The following is a 14,750-nucleotide window of genomic DNA, read 5'->3' on the forward strand; positions in this document are numbered from 1 at the left end:
GAAAGCAGTAATACATATTAAAGCAGAAATTAAAATCCCAGAAAAATAAGAGAACTAATTAATAGATTAAAATGGTTCCTTGGGGGTGAGAGGCACACTGGCTAACGTAAAGAAAAAAAGCATGAATATAGAGAAAAGGAAAGTGAGAAATGTCTTAACATGAAGGAAATTTTAAAAATCATGGAAGACTACATTGCACAATCCTACACAAATTTGAAAACTTAGATAAAATGGATAACTTTCTAGGAATACAATTTTACAAAATTGACCCCAGTAGAAAGAAAATTCTTAAGCAGACATATTTCCATTAAAATTTTTAAGGACATTTTAAAGAACTACCCCATAAAAAAATCATCATGCTCAGATAGTTTCAGAGAGGAATTCTACCAAATATTGAAAATTGGAGTAATTGCAATGCTATGTGAATTATTTCAGAGCATAGAAAACAGAAATGTTTAACTTTTGTACAAAGCAAGATTAACATTCCTACTTAAACCTAATAAATATAGCATATACACATAAACTTAAAGATCAGTCTCATGAATATTGATGCAAAAAAAAAAAAAAACCTAAATAAAACATTAGCAAACAGGATCCAATAGCATGATGGAGTGGAATTTATATGAGGAGTGCAAGAATGGTTTGATATTAAGAAATCCTTTAATATAATTCACCATATTAATATAAGAAGAACATTTGTATGATTGTTTTCAATAAATGCTGAAAAGGCTTTTGATAAAATTCAGCACTCATTCCAATACTAAATAAAATAGGAAGATGGGTATTTCCTTAACGCAATTTAAAAAATACCTAAGTCCAAAAGCCAGCTTTCTATTTAATTGGGAAACACTAGAGACATTCCCACTAAAGTCAGGTATATGGCAAGGATGCCAACTATCTCTACTACTACATGTTTAACACCATATTTGAGTTACAGCCAATGCAATTAGATAGGAGGAAGCAACTTGAATTATAAAAATTGGAAACTGAGAAGTAAAACTATATTTGCAGATGACATGATATTATACTTGCAAAAGCCAAGTGGTCCAAAGATAAAACTAACTTAAACAAAAAAAGCAGTTCAATAATATAGCAGGATATAAAATTAAGCTACAGAAATCAACAGGTACATATACACAAACAATGACCAGCTAAAAGGGGTAACAAAAACAAAACCCCATTTACAATAGCAACAACAACAAAGATAAAATATTTAGATATTAACAAGAAATGTGTAAAAGTTATATGAGGAAATCCCATATGAGCATTCCTGAAACATGTAAAAGTATACTTCATGGAAAGACATTCCTTGCTTTTGGGAAGTATCACCCATCATAAAGATGTCACCTATCCCTAAATTATAAATGTAATGCAATTCCAAAAAAAATACTAATGAGTTTTTGTTTCTGGCACTAGACAAGTTGATTCTAAACTTCATATACATTTTTAAAAATAAAGTGCACAAGAATAGGTAGAAAAACTGAAAAATAAAGGCAAGGAGGGAAGACTAGCTCTAATAGCATTGAAACATACTATAAAACCTCTATAATTATAGCTGTACGGTATTGGAGCATAATATAGACAGACTAGCAGAAAAAATAGGAAGTCCAGAAACAGACCCAAGTATATATGGAAATTTAGCATTAGACTATATATTCAGGATAAATACCCAGAATGGGGCAGAGAGGAAATATAGCTATTTTTAGATATTTAGATATTTTTAGATATTATTGCTTATTTTCTCATGGGCTCACCAATAGTGTGTCTGTCAAGGTTTTGAATTTTTGCCATTTAGATAAATGAAAGTGGTATCTCAGTGCAGTTTTAATTTGCATCCTCTTACTATGAATGAAATTTAATCTTTTCATTTGTTCAAGAGCATTTTGCATATTTTTGTATCTTCCTTTTTTTTTTTTTATTTGACAAATTACCAGTTTATTTTATAGACATATTCCCCAGAAAGATACATTCATATTCATTGGGTAGACTGGAGAAGAATATATTTTGCTTTTCTCCCCCTTCTCCCTCCCCCTCCTTCTCTTCTTCTTCCTCTTCTCTCCCCCCCTGCACCCCATTTCTCCCTCCCTCCCTTTGTATCTCTCTTTCTCCCTCCCTTCTCTGTTACCACATAGCTAATTGGCCGCTTCCAATCACTGACTTCTATTCTATTCTGCCTTTTACCTCTACCTTATTATTATTATTATTATTATTATTATTATTATTATTTGGCCTCGCAGTTTGTGGGATCTTAGTTCCCCAACCAGGGATTGAACCTGGGCCCTCAGCAATGAAAGCATGGAGTCCTAACCACTGGACCGCCAGGGAATTCCCATCATCCACCTTATTTTTTCTTTCTGCTTCGCCAGTGATGACCACCCCCCAGCTCCCAACTCCACCAACCACCTGAGCTCCTCGTCGTCATCAAGCACAGCCTCTTAGGGACCTGTGGGAGAATTTCTCTGGGAAACACACCCAGGAGAGCTTGACACAGAAGCAGGTGCCATGGTGGTTGAGGGTCATCTCTGGGGCCAGATCCACCTGTGTGGACTTACCTCTCCATCACTAGCTGCCTGGCCTAGGGCAAGCCATTTAACCTCTCTGTGCCTCAGTTTCTTCATTCATATAATGGGAACAAGGGCAATAGTACTTTGTGTGGGTGGTGTGAGGAATAAATGAGTTAACCTGTGTAAGGTGCTTAGAACAATGCCTGGCGTATAGTAAGGGCTCATTAAGTGTCAGTGACTGTCACTGACCCACAGGATTGATTTGATTTCCACTCCTCTGCCAAATGGCTGTGTCCCCCCACGTGACCACCGTGTGTGCACGAGGGTTGCCCTGCCCTTGGTGTTGTCCAGCTTTCTCATTTTCAGTCTGTCCACTGTTACCTCTTCTTTCTCTCAAATCTTGTTTATCCCTGATGGTGTATGATGGGGACTCCCATACCGCAGACAGACTGGTGATGAAGACCTCAGAGCCAGGGCAGGGGGGGTTAGGTGGCTGAACTGGGAGGAAAAGAGGGAAATGGGAATTGTGAACATTCATTCTCTAGATGTATCTTCCTTTTTTAATGAAGGAATTTACATACAATAAAATGTACAGATATAAAGTGTTCAGTTCAATTAATTTTGACAGTTGAATACATCTGTGTACACACCACTCAGAACAAGATCTAGAATGTTTCTATCACCCCAGAAAATCCCCTTGTGTTCCTTTCCAGCCACTCCTCCCACCCGCTCCAGAAGCAACCACTTTCTGATTTCTATCACCATAGATTAGTTTTGCTTGTTCTTGGACTTCGTGTAAATGGAATATACATTATGTGTATCTATTTTGTATATGTGTCTGATTCTTTTGCTCAATGTAATTTCTTTTAACATCTTTATTGGAATATAATTGCTTTACAATGTTGTGTTAGTTTCTGCTGTAATGTAATTTTTTTGATTCATCCATTAATCCATGTTGAGCATTAGTTCATTTCTGTTTATTACTGAGTACAATTCCATTCTATGCATATAACACAATGTTTGCAGAATTAAATTTTATCCTCCATATGGTTTCTCATTGTTGAGGAATGGAGTTGCAAATATGGAAAGGGAGAAGGATAGAATGAGTCCTGGGCTATTTGATTGGAACTGGAGCCATCAGTGTGAACTGTGAACTCATAGCTTTTAATATGTATAGACAGATGTAGAAATAACTACAGGTACGTGTGGGTATATGTGTGTATGTGCACGTATATACATAGATGTATTCCCTGGCTCTGATAGCATGGAAGCAGTGTCATACCAATAGTAATGAGTACACCCACCACCTATGCCTTGGTTTCTAAATACCATCCTTCATGAAAAAGAATCAGCGCCCTTTGGAGAAATGGCTGATTCCAGGGCTGAGGCAGAGAAAGTACAAGGTCAGTCTGGAATATCTTCTGCCAGACATTAAGAACACTCTCAAAAACTGATGTAGCTATCTCAAAAGGACAGAGGAGGTGGTGTGAAGGAACTTTCTCTGGCCAAACTTCAGACAATATAAGCATCAAAATGCATAAAAACAGGGCTTCCCTGGTGGCGCAGTGGTTGAGAATCTGCCTGCCAATGCAGGGGACACGGGTTCGAGCCCAGGTCTGGGAAGATCCCACATGCCGCGGAGCAACTGGGCCCGTGAGCCACAATTACTGAGCCTGTGCATGTGGAGCCTGTGCTCCGCGACAAGAGAGGCTGTGATAGTGAGAGGCCCGCGCACTGCAACGAAGAGTGGCCCCCGCTTGCCACAACTAGAGAAAGCCCTCGCACAGAAACGAAGACCCAACATAGCCATAAAAATAAATAAAAATAAATAAATTTTAAAAATGCATAAAAACAAGAAGGGATTATAACACATTAAATTTTTAAAAATCCACAAGTCCCTATTGTTACTAAAAATAAAAAATAAATGTTGCATAGAGGGAAAGGTTTTTTTAAAAGATAGAATAATACCAACTCAAAAATGTAAGAAGAAATGATAGAAATAGAAAAATCACCATTTTATAATCACCAGAGGAATAACTGATTCAGACAATAACCACCACAGTGTAGAAGGCTGCTGGAAAACAGGACATTTACGTGATCTCATGTGAATTCCTTATTAATTATACAGCAGGCACCATATTAACCAAGTGATCAAAGTGAACACTGCCAATAATTGCGCACACCGATATCACGTGTCCCTGACGGGATGCACTGAGAAGTACATAGTATTCCATCCAAAAATGTTGAATCTCATCATAAGGAAAGAATCAGAGAGTTCCAAATTAAGGGACGTTTGGCAACTGGAGCTTGGGCTCCAAAAATATCAATGGCATGAAAGACAAAAAGAGGAAACTAAAGAAATAAGAAAACCAAATGCAATGTGTCATCCTTGACTGGATCCCAGAGCACGGGAAAAAAAAAAAAAACACAAACGCTTTAAAGAACATTATTGAGATACTTGGGGAAATTTGAATATGAGCTATATGTTAGATAATATTATTGCATCAATGTCAAATTTCTTGAGTATAATAATTAAATTGCGGTTACGTAAGAGAATGTTTCTGTTCTTTGGAGGTATAACTTTAAGTACTTAGGGATGAAGTGTCACTGTACCTGCAACTAACTCTTAACTGGTTTATAGGGGAAAAAAAGGGAAATATATTTAGGTTCTTGTGTGTATCTTTGTATAGGTATGTGTGAAGAGAGAGAAATAAAGTGGATGTGGCAAAATGTTAACAACAAATCTGATGAAAATGGGTGTTGATTGTACTATTTTTTTTCAACTTTTCTGTAGGTTCAAAATAAAAATTTGGGATAAAACATTATTTTTAAACTAAATGGATTCAATACAATTCACAAAATATTTTTCGTTTTAAACAGGAGACTTCAAAAAGATGTTTAGACTGACCATGCTTGTTTTGCACTATGACCCTAGACCCCCCAGGAAATAAACACTACCTTCAAGGTCACTTCAAGGTGAACAGTCCTTCAATGGGGAGGTTCAAGGAGCTTGGTCGGGGGGATAGGATGCATCCCTTTGGGGCTGGCTGGATGCCTCAGTTCATTAGAATAGGTCAAGGTCACTGCTGGGAGTGAACCTGTTTCATCTCCACAGCCATCTCTTCCAGTTCTTCTGGCAGTAGCCACTATTCCTTCGAGGAACTGTGATTCCCACTCCACGTGCTTCTGTTGGAGATGCCAATCATGGGACCCTGTTCCCTCGCCAAAGGATCAATAAGTAATCCAAGACTGGCCAGAATAGGCCCCAGCCTCGTGGCCACAGAGATTAGCCCAGGGAAGGGTATGTGACCTAAGCTGGGTCCATCAGGCTCCTATCCTGATATTTTGTTAATGGATGCTCACCTTCCTCTGGGTTCCTTTGGACAGAATAACGTAAATCTGGAGCTGTCTGTTCCAGCAACAAAAAGAGTCGAGACTACCACACTCAGTTGCTGTGCTGTTCTGCAGGGTGAGGTGCTGGCTTTGCTTTGGCATCGTTCAAGTCACTGCAGAGCCGTGATTACTGTTCCCTCGTGGACCTTGTGACTCCTGGGTCACCTGGTCCTGATTCATAGTTGTCTCACCTTACCCTCGGTTTTGTTTTCCACTGTTTCAGTTACCCACGGTCAACCGCAGTCTGAAAATATTAAGTGGAAAATTCCCAAAGTAAACAATTCATAAGTTTTTGGGGGGGGGGGTTGTTTCTTGTTTTGTTTTTGTTTTTGTTTTTGCTGCACCGTGTGGCTTGTGGGATCTTAGTTCTCTGACCAGGTATCGAACCCAGGCCACAGCAGTGAAAGCACCGAGTCCTAACCACTGGACCGCCAGGGAATTCCCAACAATTCGTTAAGTTTTAAATCACATGCCCTTCTGAGTAGCGTGATGAAATCTCGAGCCATCTCGCCACATCTAGTGCTATCTCTCCCAGGACATGAGCCATCCCTTTGTCCAGCGTATCTCGCCTGTCAGCCACTTAGTAGGCCTCTCAGTCATCAGATCTACTGTCGAGGTATCACAGTGCTTGTGTTCAAGTGACTCTTATCTTACTTAATAATGGCGCCAAAGCGCAGAAGTAATGATGCCGGCAATTCGGATAATGCCAAAGAGACGCCACAAACTTCTTCCTTTAAGTGAAAAGGTCAAAGTTCCCCCACTTAATGAGGAAAGGAAGAGAAATCATCTGCTGAGGTTGCTAAGATCTACGGTAAGAATGACTCTCCTACGGGTGAAACCGTGAAGAAGGAAAAAGAAATTCATGCTAGTTTGGCTCTCAAACCTCAGACTGCAAAAGTTACAGCCACAGTGCATGAGAAATGCTTAGTTAAGACGGAAAAGGCTTTAAATTTGTACAATAAGATATTTTGAGAGAGAGAAAGAAACCACCTTCACACCATGTTTATTACAGTATATTGTTATAACTGTTCTGTTTTATTTTTAGTTATTGTTGTTAACCTCTTACTGTGCCTAATTTATAAATTAAACTTTATCACAGGTATAGGAAAAAAACAGTTTATATAGGGTTTGGTACCTATGTATCTGTAGTTTCAGGTATCCATTGGTAGTCATGGGATGTATCCCCTAAGGATAAGGGGGGATTACTATACAGGCAGCATCTTACGCCGCAGACTGAGCTCTAGTTTATAGACCACGCGGCACATATGCATGTGGGCACACGCGAGCACCTATCCACACCCTGCCAAACGCCTTCTTATTTGCCGAATCCCTGCCCTCTCATAGGTCATTCATTCTGTCAATAAACATAGAAGACCAACTGTGAGCAGACGTGGAATGCAGCGCTGTGGGCCGGCGTGGCCCAAACACCACCCTGATTGCCAAGAATTCCCCCAAAAGGCTTATCAACACGGCTCTGTGGGGCCCATGCCTAGAGATTTTGGAGACACTCTGTGTGTATTTAACAAGTCACCCAATGCCTATTCCAGTCCAGAAAACACTGCAGGGGAGCCAGGGAAATCCAGGTGAACGCGGCTCAGAGCTTTTTCTCGGGGAGCATTTAGATCAGCGGGGACGAAGGCAGCAGAAATCAGTGAGGCGTCCAAGGCGAACGCTGCAGAGAGTCAGCTGAGGAACCTGAAGCTAACCGGACGGGACGTGCGGCGGGGTCTCTCTTCTACTTATCATGCCTGCTTCGTGTCTCAGAACAGTGCCTTCAGAGGGAGGACTCAGCCTGACTATTTCACAACAAGTTCACGCTGGCAGCTGGGGAAATCAGGCCATTTAGGGAGCTGCTGCAGGTGCCTCGTGGTGGAGCTAGATGGGGGGGAGAGGGAGGAGTGTCAGTGTGGGGTGGGCTTGTTGTAGTGTGTGTGTATGTACAGCCTGACCTAGGGCTCTTGACCTGCATGTGTTCACAACAACCTTTCCAAACCATATGTTCTCAGCAAGGGGACAGTGCTGATGGGGCCACATAAAGCTCTAGGTGAGCTTTTTGCCAAATCAGAGAGTGTGCCCCTTACAGTAACTTTCTGTATAAAAATCACAGGGTGTTGTAGTCATAATAGCTGTAGTTTATTGGCCAAGTTGTTACATGCCAGGGAACATAATAGCTGCTTTTTGTAATTCTCATTTAATCCTCTCAAGAACCCCCTGAAATTAGTACTATTATCCTTATTTGACAGATGGGGAAATGAAACTTAGAAGGGTTAGTACAACCTTTTGTTTGAGTTCATAAAGTGTGTTTGTAAGTGATCCTTAATAGATATTATAATCTAATGTATATCAATTAAGTTGCAAGATGTTTCCTCAACTATTACTTATTTGACAAATATTTATCGAACACCCCTTAGATGCCTAGTTCCCTGCTAGATGTTATAGGAAAGATTGAAAAATATCATAAATAGCTCTCTCCTTAGAAGCAGTTCATTTGGTCTGGAGGTAAAAATCATAAAAGGACATTTTTGTGAGCTACTTTCCTTATTTGTGTTGCACTTTTAGAGCAAGAGTACTTGGACGTGGACCTGTGTAAATCTCTGCTCCTCCTTTGCCCCCTAGGGGTAAGGAAAACCATTTCACTCACCTTTGTATTCCTAGCACATAGTAGGTGTCTTATCAATGTTGGTTGATTCAATGAACTGTTCGTCTGGGAGTTGGAAGGTATGAATGAACATTCTAACCCTTTCCTTACTCAGAGGCTGGAGGGTTTCGTGCAACTTGCAAATGAACCCAAACCCAAAATAGAACACAGCTATTACTCAGCAAAAAAAGTTTTCAAAATAATGAATATGTTCCATATGCAACCATTCTGAGGTAGTTTTTAACCAACTTCCCTGAATGTCCCATGAGATGCTAATAAGTTTTTCTTTAAAAAGAAAACAATTCCACAGTCAAATACATCTGGGAAATGCAGGGCTCAGTAGGATTACAGGATTTCTTTCCTGCAGGAATACTCAGAGCCCATAATAGACTACTGTGTACTGTGTATAAACCAAAAGATGCAGATGGGGAAATGAAGGCTACACCGTATATGATAAGCAATATTTTCCAAATTTCTTTGACAGTAGATTCTTTGGAGGAAGGGGTGAGGGGAGTAAAAAAAGAATTAATTGCAGGGCTGGAACTAGTGTGAAGTGAATGAGACACCTAGGGCACAACATTTAAGAAAGCCCCTACCTGTAATGTAAGTTGGTGCAGCCACTGTGCAAAACAATATGGAGGTTCCTCAGAAAACTAGAAATAGATTTACCATATGATTCAGCAATCCCGCTCCTGGGCATATACCCGGACAAAACTATAATTCAAAAAGATACATGCACCCCTATGTTCGTAGCAGCACTATTCACAACAGACAAGACATGGAAACAACCTAAATGTCCACTGGCAGATGAATGGATAAAGAAGATGTGGTACATATATACAGTGGAATACTACTCAGCCATAAAAAAAAGAAAGAATGCCACTTGCAGCAATATGGATGCAACTAGAGATTATCATACTAAGTGAAGTAAGTCAGAAAGAGGAACACAAATACCATATGATATCACTTATATGTGGAATCTAAAATATGGCACAAGGACTTCCCTGGTGGTGCAGTGGTTAAGAATCCGCCTGCCAATGCAGGGGACATGGGTTCGAGCCCTGGTCCGAGAAGATCCCACATGCCGCGGAGCAGCTAAGCCCGTGCGCCACAACTACTGAAGCCCGCGCACCTAGAGCCCATGCTCTGCAACAAGAAAAGCCACCGCAATGAAAAGCCCGCGCACTGCAATGAAGAGCAGCCCCCGCTCACGGCAACTAGAGAAAGCTCACGTGCAGCAACGAAGACCCAACTCAGCGAAAAGTAAATAAATAAATTTATTTAAAAAAATAAAATATGGCACAAATGAACCTATCTACAAGACAGAAACAAACTCACAGACATAGAGAACAGACCTGTGCTTGCCAAGGGGGAGGAGAGGAGGGGGAGGGATGCACTGGGAGTTTGGGGTTAGGAGATACAAACTATTAGATTTAGAATGGATAAACAACAAGGTCCTACTGTACAGCACAGGGAACTATACCCAATCTCCTGGGAAAAACCATAACGGAAAAGAATTATTTAAAAAAAAAGAATGTATATATGTGCATAACCGAGTCACTCTGCTGTACAGCAGAAATTAGCACAGCATTGTAAATCAACTATACTTCAATAAAAAAAAAAAAAGCCACCACTTGTGCAAAGGCGCTTGCACAACCCAAGTGTGAGCACCTCCCTCAGTTTCACATCCTAGGTGCCTCACTGCCTCACCCGAGCCCCACACCAGAAAGAATGCCCGATACGACCACTGAAAGAAATCTACCATAAACACAATTAGGGAAATGTTCTCTGGCCACTCCTCATTTGCAGTATCTAGTCAGGGGTCATCATTTTAAAGATGACAAAAACATTTCTGGACCTTCTTCCGCATGTTCTATAGTGATTCTGGCTCAGCTTAGGGGCTGTGGAGTCTTTTCCTGGCCCTGCGCTGGAGGCAGAGCCTTCTGTGGAGGGCTGGCCAAGGGCACCGGAACCCAGCTGGTGTTCTGAGCAGAGCCAGGCTGCCCCTTTGAGCTGGTCCAGGGGAAGGAAGTCCAAATGGAACTGGTCTGTTCCACACACCGGAAATCACTGGTTGCTCTGTTTCTTTCATTCTTGAAAACAGCAGACGAAGAGAAAGTCAATAAATGATTCCTAATGACTAGGACAATGTCTGGGGCTCAATAAATAGAATGAATGAATGAGTGAACAAATGAATGTATGAACATATGAATCAGATAGAGGCCCCTGCCTTCTTTTTAGAGTCTCTCTTCTGAGACAGATGTTCTGCTTAGATCTTTGCTGTTTTCCATTTGTACACTCTCTTCAATGTCCCTCCCAGTATAAAGCCCTGTTTGATCCTACAGCTAATGACTAAAGCTGGTTGGGGCAGAGAGCCTGAGAACAAATTGTTTGTTCAAGAAAGTGTGTACATTCTACAAACTCACTTTTCTTTCCCTCTCCCATTTTCTTTCTTCCTGTTTCTTTAAATTCATGAAAACAATCATCTTGAAAGTTTCACAGTGGCATACACTCAGATGTACTTAGGATACTCGTGAATTCAATGTCACTATAACTCTTATACCGTTTTTTTTTTTTTTTTTTGGTTTGTTTTAAGTAAAAAAAACTTCAGGGGAAACCCAATCCAAATAAATGTAGTAATATATATAGCTTTTCAAATGGCATGCTGAAGTATCAGGTAACAAACAAAGTTTTGCTTGGTTATCAATCTAATTAGACTCTAATACAAGCAAGTGATAGTAGATAGTTCTACATTATAGTCCAGTTCATGGAAGAACTAAGAAGCAGAAAGCGCATATCTGTATAATTAAAACGGTTACTGCATTCACTAAATATCTATATATTCCCTGGGCAAGAATTTGGGTTTCCTGAGAGGGTGCCATTAGGATTTTCACACTCCAGGTCGAGAAAACTGAAAGAACCACTGTGTTCCTTCTCTTTCCAGTATTTGCATTTTATGAGATCAAACTCTTTTAAGTAACAATACACATTTTCCCTCCGTGACTAAACATTTCATCTAGCACTTATGATGCTAGTAACATATTCAATACCTTCTGTAATCACACGGTTGAATCACTGAGGAAACATGCAACATACCCAGCCCTTAAAAGTCACTAAACCTTACCCTCCAAACTGCAAACAGTGGAGATCAAAAGTTGTCCATTTTATGTGCTGCTCTTGCATTTTACCTTTGCATATTTTTCAGGGACCCCTTCACAGCAACACACAGAAGCAGAGAGAAAGGAAGCACCTTTCCACGTGAGAAGAACCTTGGATTCTACTCCTGAACAATGGGTGGTATTGGGTGAAAGTATGAATTTACCAAAAGCCCACAAAGCAAATCTTTTCTACCTCTCAAAAATGTAGCTGGCATAACATCAAGGCTGTGTACCAGGACCTCCTCGGGCTCTTGTGCCAGGACAAAAAAATCTCTTGTGCCAAATGAGGAGGGAAATATGCCCTTGGGTTTGAGTTGACTTGTTTATAGAAGGAGGCAAACAGCATGGGTTTTAATCCCACGTGGGCTACTTTGCTGACTCAGTTCTGACGAGTCACATTGTACCTTAACTCATAAGGGTTGGTTTCCCATCAAAGAAGGGCAGTTTTTAATTGGTCACAACATTTTGCATGGCTGTTTATCCTCAGGTGATTTCAGTGTGGTATCAGATATTCTAAGAATCTGGTATTAATACAATAACAAAAACTGCCTCAGGTAATTGACTTGGCTTAACTGGTCCCATGCTGGTGATGGCACTGCACATCTTGAGTCTTCCTAAATTACCATAGGTGTTCAGTTTGGTTTCAAAGGGTATCTCTCCGGGCAAAGTGAATTGAGGAAGCTGAATTATCAAACAAAATTCTACAGTATTGTAGATGATTGAGTTTAACTCATAACAAGTGCCAAGGTACCAAAAAACACCTAAGTATTACTATTAAATAAACTGCAGATAATCTGGCCCTTGGCTACCAATTCAATCTCTTCTTGTGTCACTCATCCTTCAGTCATGACCCTCGAATCACAATGGTCTTGTAACTGGTCCTAGAACATGGCAAGCCCCTTCCCATCTCAGGGCCTTTGCCCTTGCAGTCCCTTCTGTTGAATGCCCTTCTCCTGGCTAGTTTCCGATGGCTGGCTCCCTCTCAATCCTTAGGTCTCAGCCTAAACATTCCATCATCAGAAGGGCCAGTGGCCTCCTCATCTCTTGCCCCATTATTTTTCTAGGAACCTTGTTCATTTCCTTCATGGCAGTCATCATATTCAGAAATTAATTGACTTTATTTGTTTACTCATTTATAGTCTGTTTCCTCCCTCCAGGAACATAGAGATCATATTTGTATTTCCAGTACCAAACATAGGAAGGCACTTGCTATGGGCTAAATTGTGTCCTTCCCAAATTCATATGTTGAAGCTGTAACCCCCAATGTGATGGTATTTGGAGGTGGGACTTTAGAAGGTAATTAGTGTTTAGATGAGGTCATGAGGGTGGGGCCCTCATGGTGGGATTAGTGCCCTTATATGAAGAGACACCAGAGAACTAACTCTCTCTCTCTTTCTTTCTCTCTCTGCCATGTGAGGACACAGTAAGAAGGCACCTATCTGAAAGCCAGGAGGAGAGCTCATGCCAGGAACCAACCATGCTGGCTTCCTGATCTTGGCCTTCCAGCCTCCAGAACTGTGAGAAAATAAATTTCTCTTATTTAAGTCACCCAATCTATAGTATTTTATTATGGCAGTCCAAGCAGACTAATACAGCATTCAATAAATCTTTGTTGAATGAATGAATATATGATCTCCTGTATGTAATCAACGGTTAACTACATTTTATAATCTGAGTGGTCCTGGGATGATTTTTTAAAGTGTCAGTTGGCCAGTGTTTCATACTCTATTTTCTTAGTCCATTGTGATGTGGAGCTTTATTAAACACACGCCTACCTTTCTTTGCTACTCTTATCACAAATTCCTGTTACTGCTAAACTTTATTGAAAGATACATCCAGGCAAAGTCCATATGCACAGTTGGCTACCAGATCAGATGTTGTAACTAACCAGGCGTATCCATCAAAGAGCTTTGATTTTATTTTATTTTTTAAAAAAATACTGGGCCATTGTTTGAATTGTTCAAAAGTTTCAGCACCATGTAGACAAAACCACAGAGCTCTGAACACCTCCATGGAACTGCATGATTCTTTGTGGGATGAATTTATACAGGTTTATTCTAAAAATTTCCATGACTTTTCTTAGCTTCTAAGGGAAGATACTTTAAAAATGGGTCTAATTTTTTTCTAGTCGTCACAATCCTTATAAACATTCATTCACATTCCTCAGAATCATCTATTTATCTTGTAATATACTTAAATATCGAAAACTTAAGATTTTATCTATTTATTTAAAAGAAAAGCCTATTGGGTCATTCTGGACAACATCACTGTGCTGGGGAAGGGTGACATAGGTCAATGTTATCTTCTTCTGGGCAAGAAGCTCAGGACTCTGAAATTGTTTCCCTGCTTGCTGGTCCAAAGAGCAATCAACAGTTTGTATATAACACGCACGCAGTCTTAGAATCTGAGGTCACCTTCAGTACATTTTGCAGAGAAAATGACTGTACTACTAATATCCAAATTACATCTATGGGCCTAATGGCTTAGATGTGCTAACTTATTACTGGCACGCTACCAAGAAAAATACACGGTATCAACAGATATTAGCAGAGTCATTACTATGTGCCAGGCACTGTCATCAGTATTTTAAACACTGATCTAATTTGATCCTCTGAACGACCCTATGAGGTAGCTACTATCATTACCCCATTTTACAGATGAGCAAACTAAGGCTTTAAGGAACACGCAAGAGACTTTCATCCATGTCAGTCTCACTGCACCAAAGTACTGGCTCTAACCGCTAACAATATTACCCAGCTTTCTCGGACCTCGTAGCCTCATTTATCAATCCCCATTTAATGAAAGTCTTACCCTTCTAGAACACTGCGATAATTGACTACTGGTCAGCCTCAAATTTGTCCCTGCCATGGGAGAAAAGAAAGGGCCCTACTCAAGAAAACAAATAGTGTGAGTGATGTCTGAAAAAACTTGGCTTAAGTACTTAAGAGAACAAATTATTTTCCAGTTAAAATGCCCTTTTGTAGGGGAAAAAAAAGCATGACAATTTTGAATAATTCTTACCTACTCATTAAACAGTTGCCCTAGGGAAATGTATGC

The 14,750-nt window shown here is 40.2% G+C and overlaps 1 protein-coding gene across 16 annotated transcripts in view; it reads right to left on the reverse strand.

Moving 5' to 3' along the window:
* LOC309637538 (uncharacterized protein) overlaps nt 1-14,750 on the reverse strand; it is a 136,236-nt gene that overhangs the window by 107,819 nt on the left and 13,667 nt on the right. Inside the window, exon 1 of one of the 16 annotated variants that reach the window (XR_014250610.1) lies at nt 2,944-2,960. The exons of the other annotated variants lie outside the window; for them this stretch is intronic. The gene's annotated coding sequence lies outside the window, so the exon portion shown is untranslated. Of the gene's footprint in view, nt 1-2,943; nt 2,961-14,750 lie in introns of those variants that run through there. 16 annotated transcript variants of the gene reach the window in all.

The sequence above is a fragment of the Balaenoptera physalus genome (assembly GCF_965194825.1).
Source record: "Balaenoptera physalus genome assembly, chromosome: 11".
Lineage (NCBI taxonomy): Eukaryota > Metazoa > Chordata > Mammalia > Artiodactyla > Balaenopteridae > Balaenoptera > Balaenoptera physalus.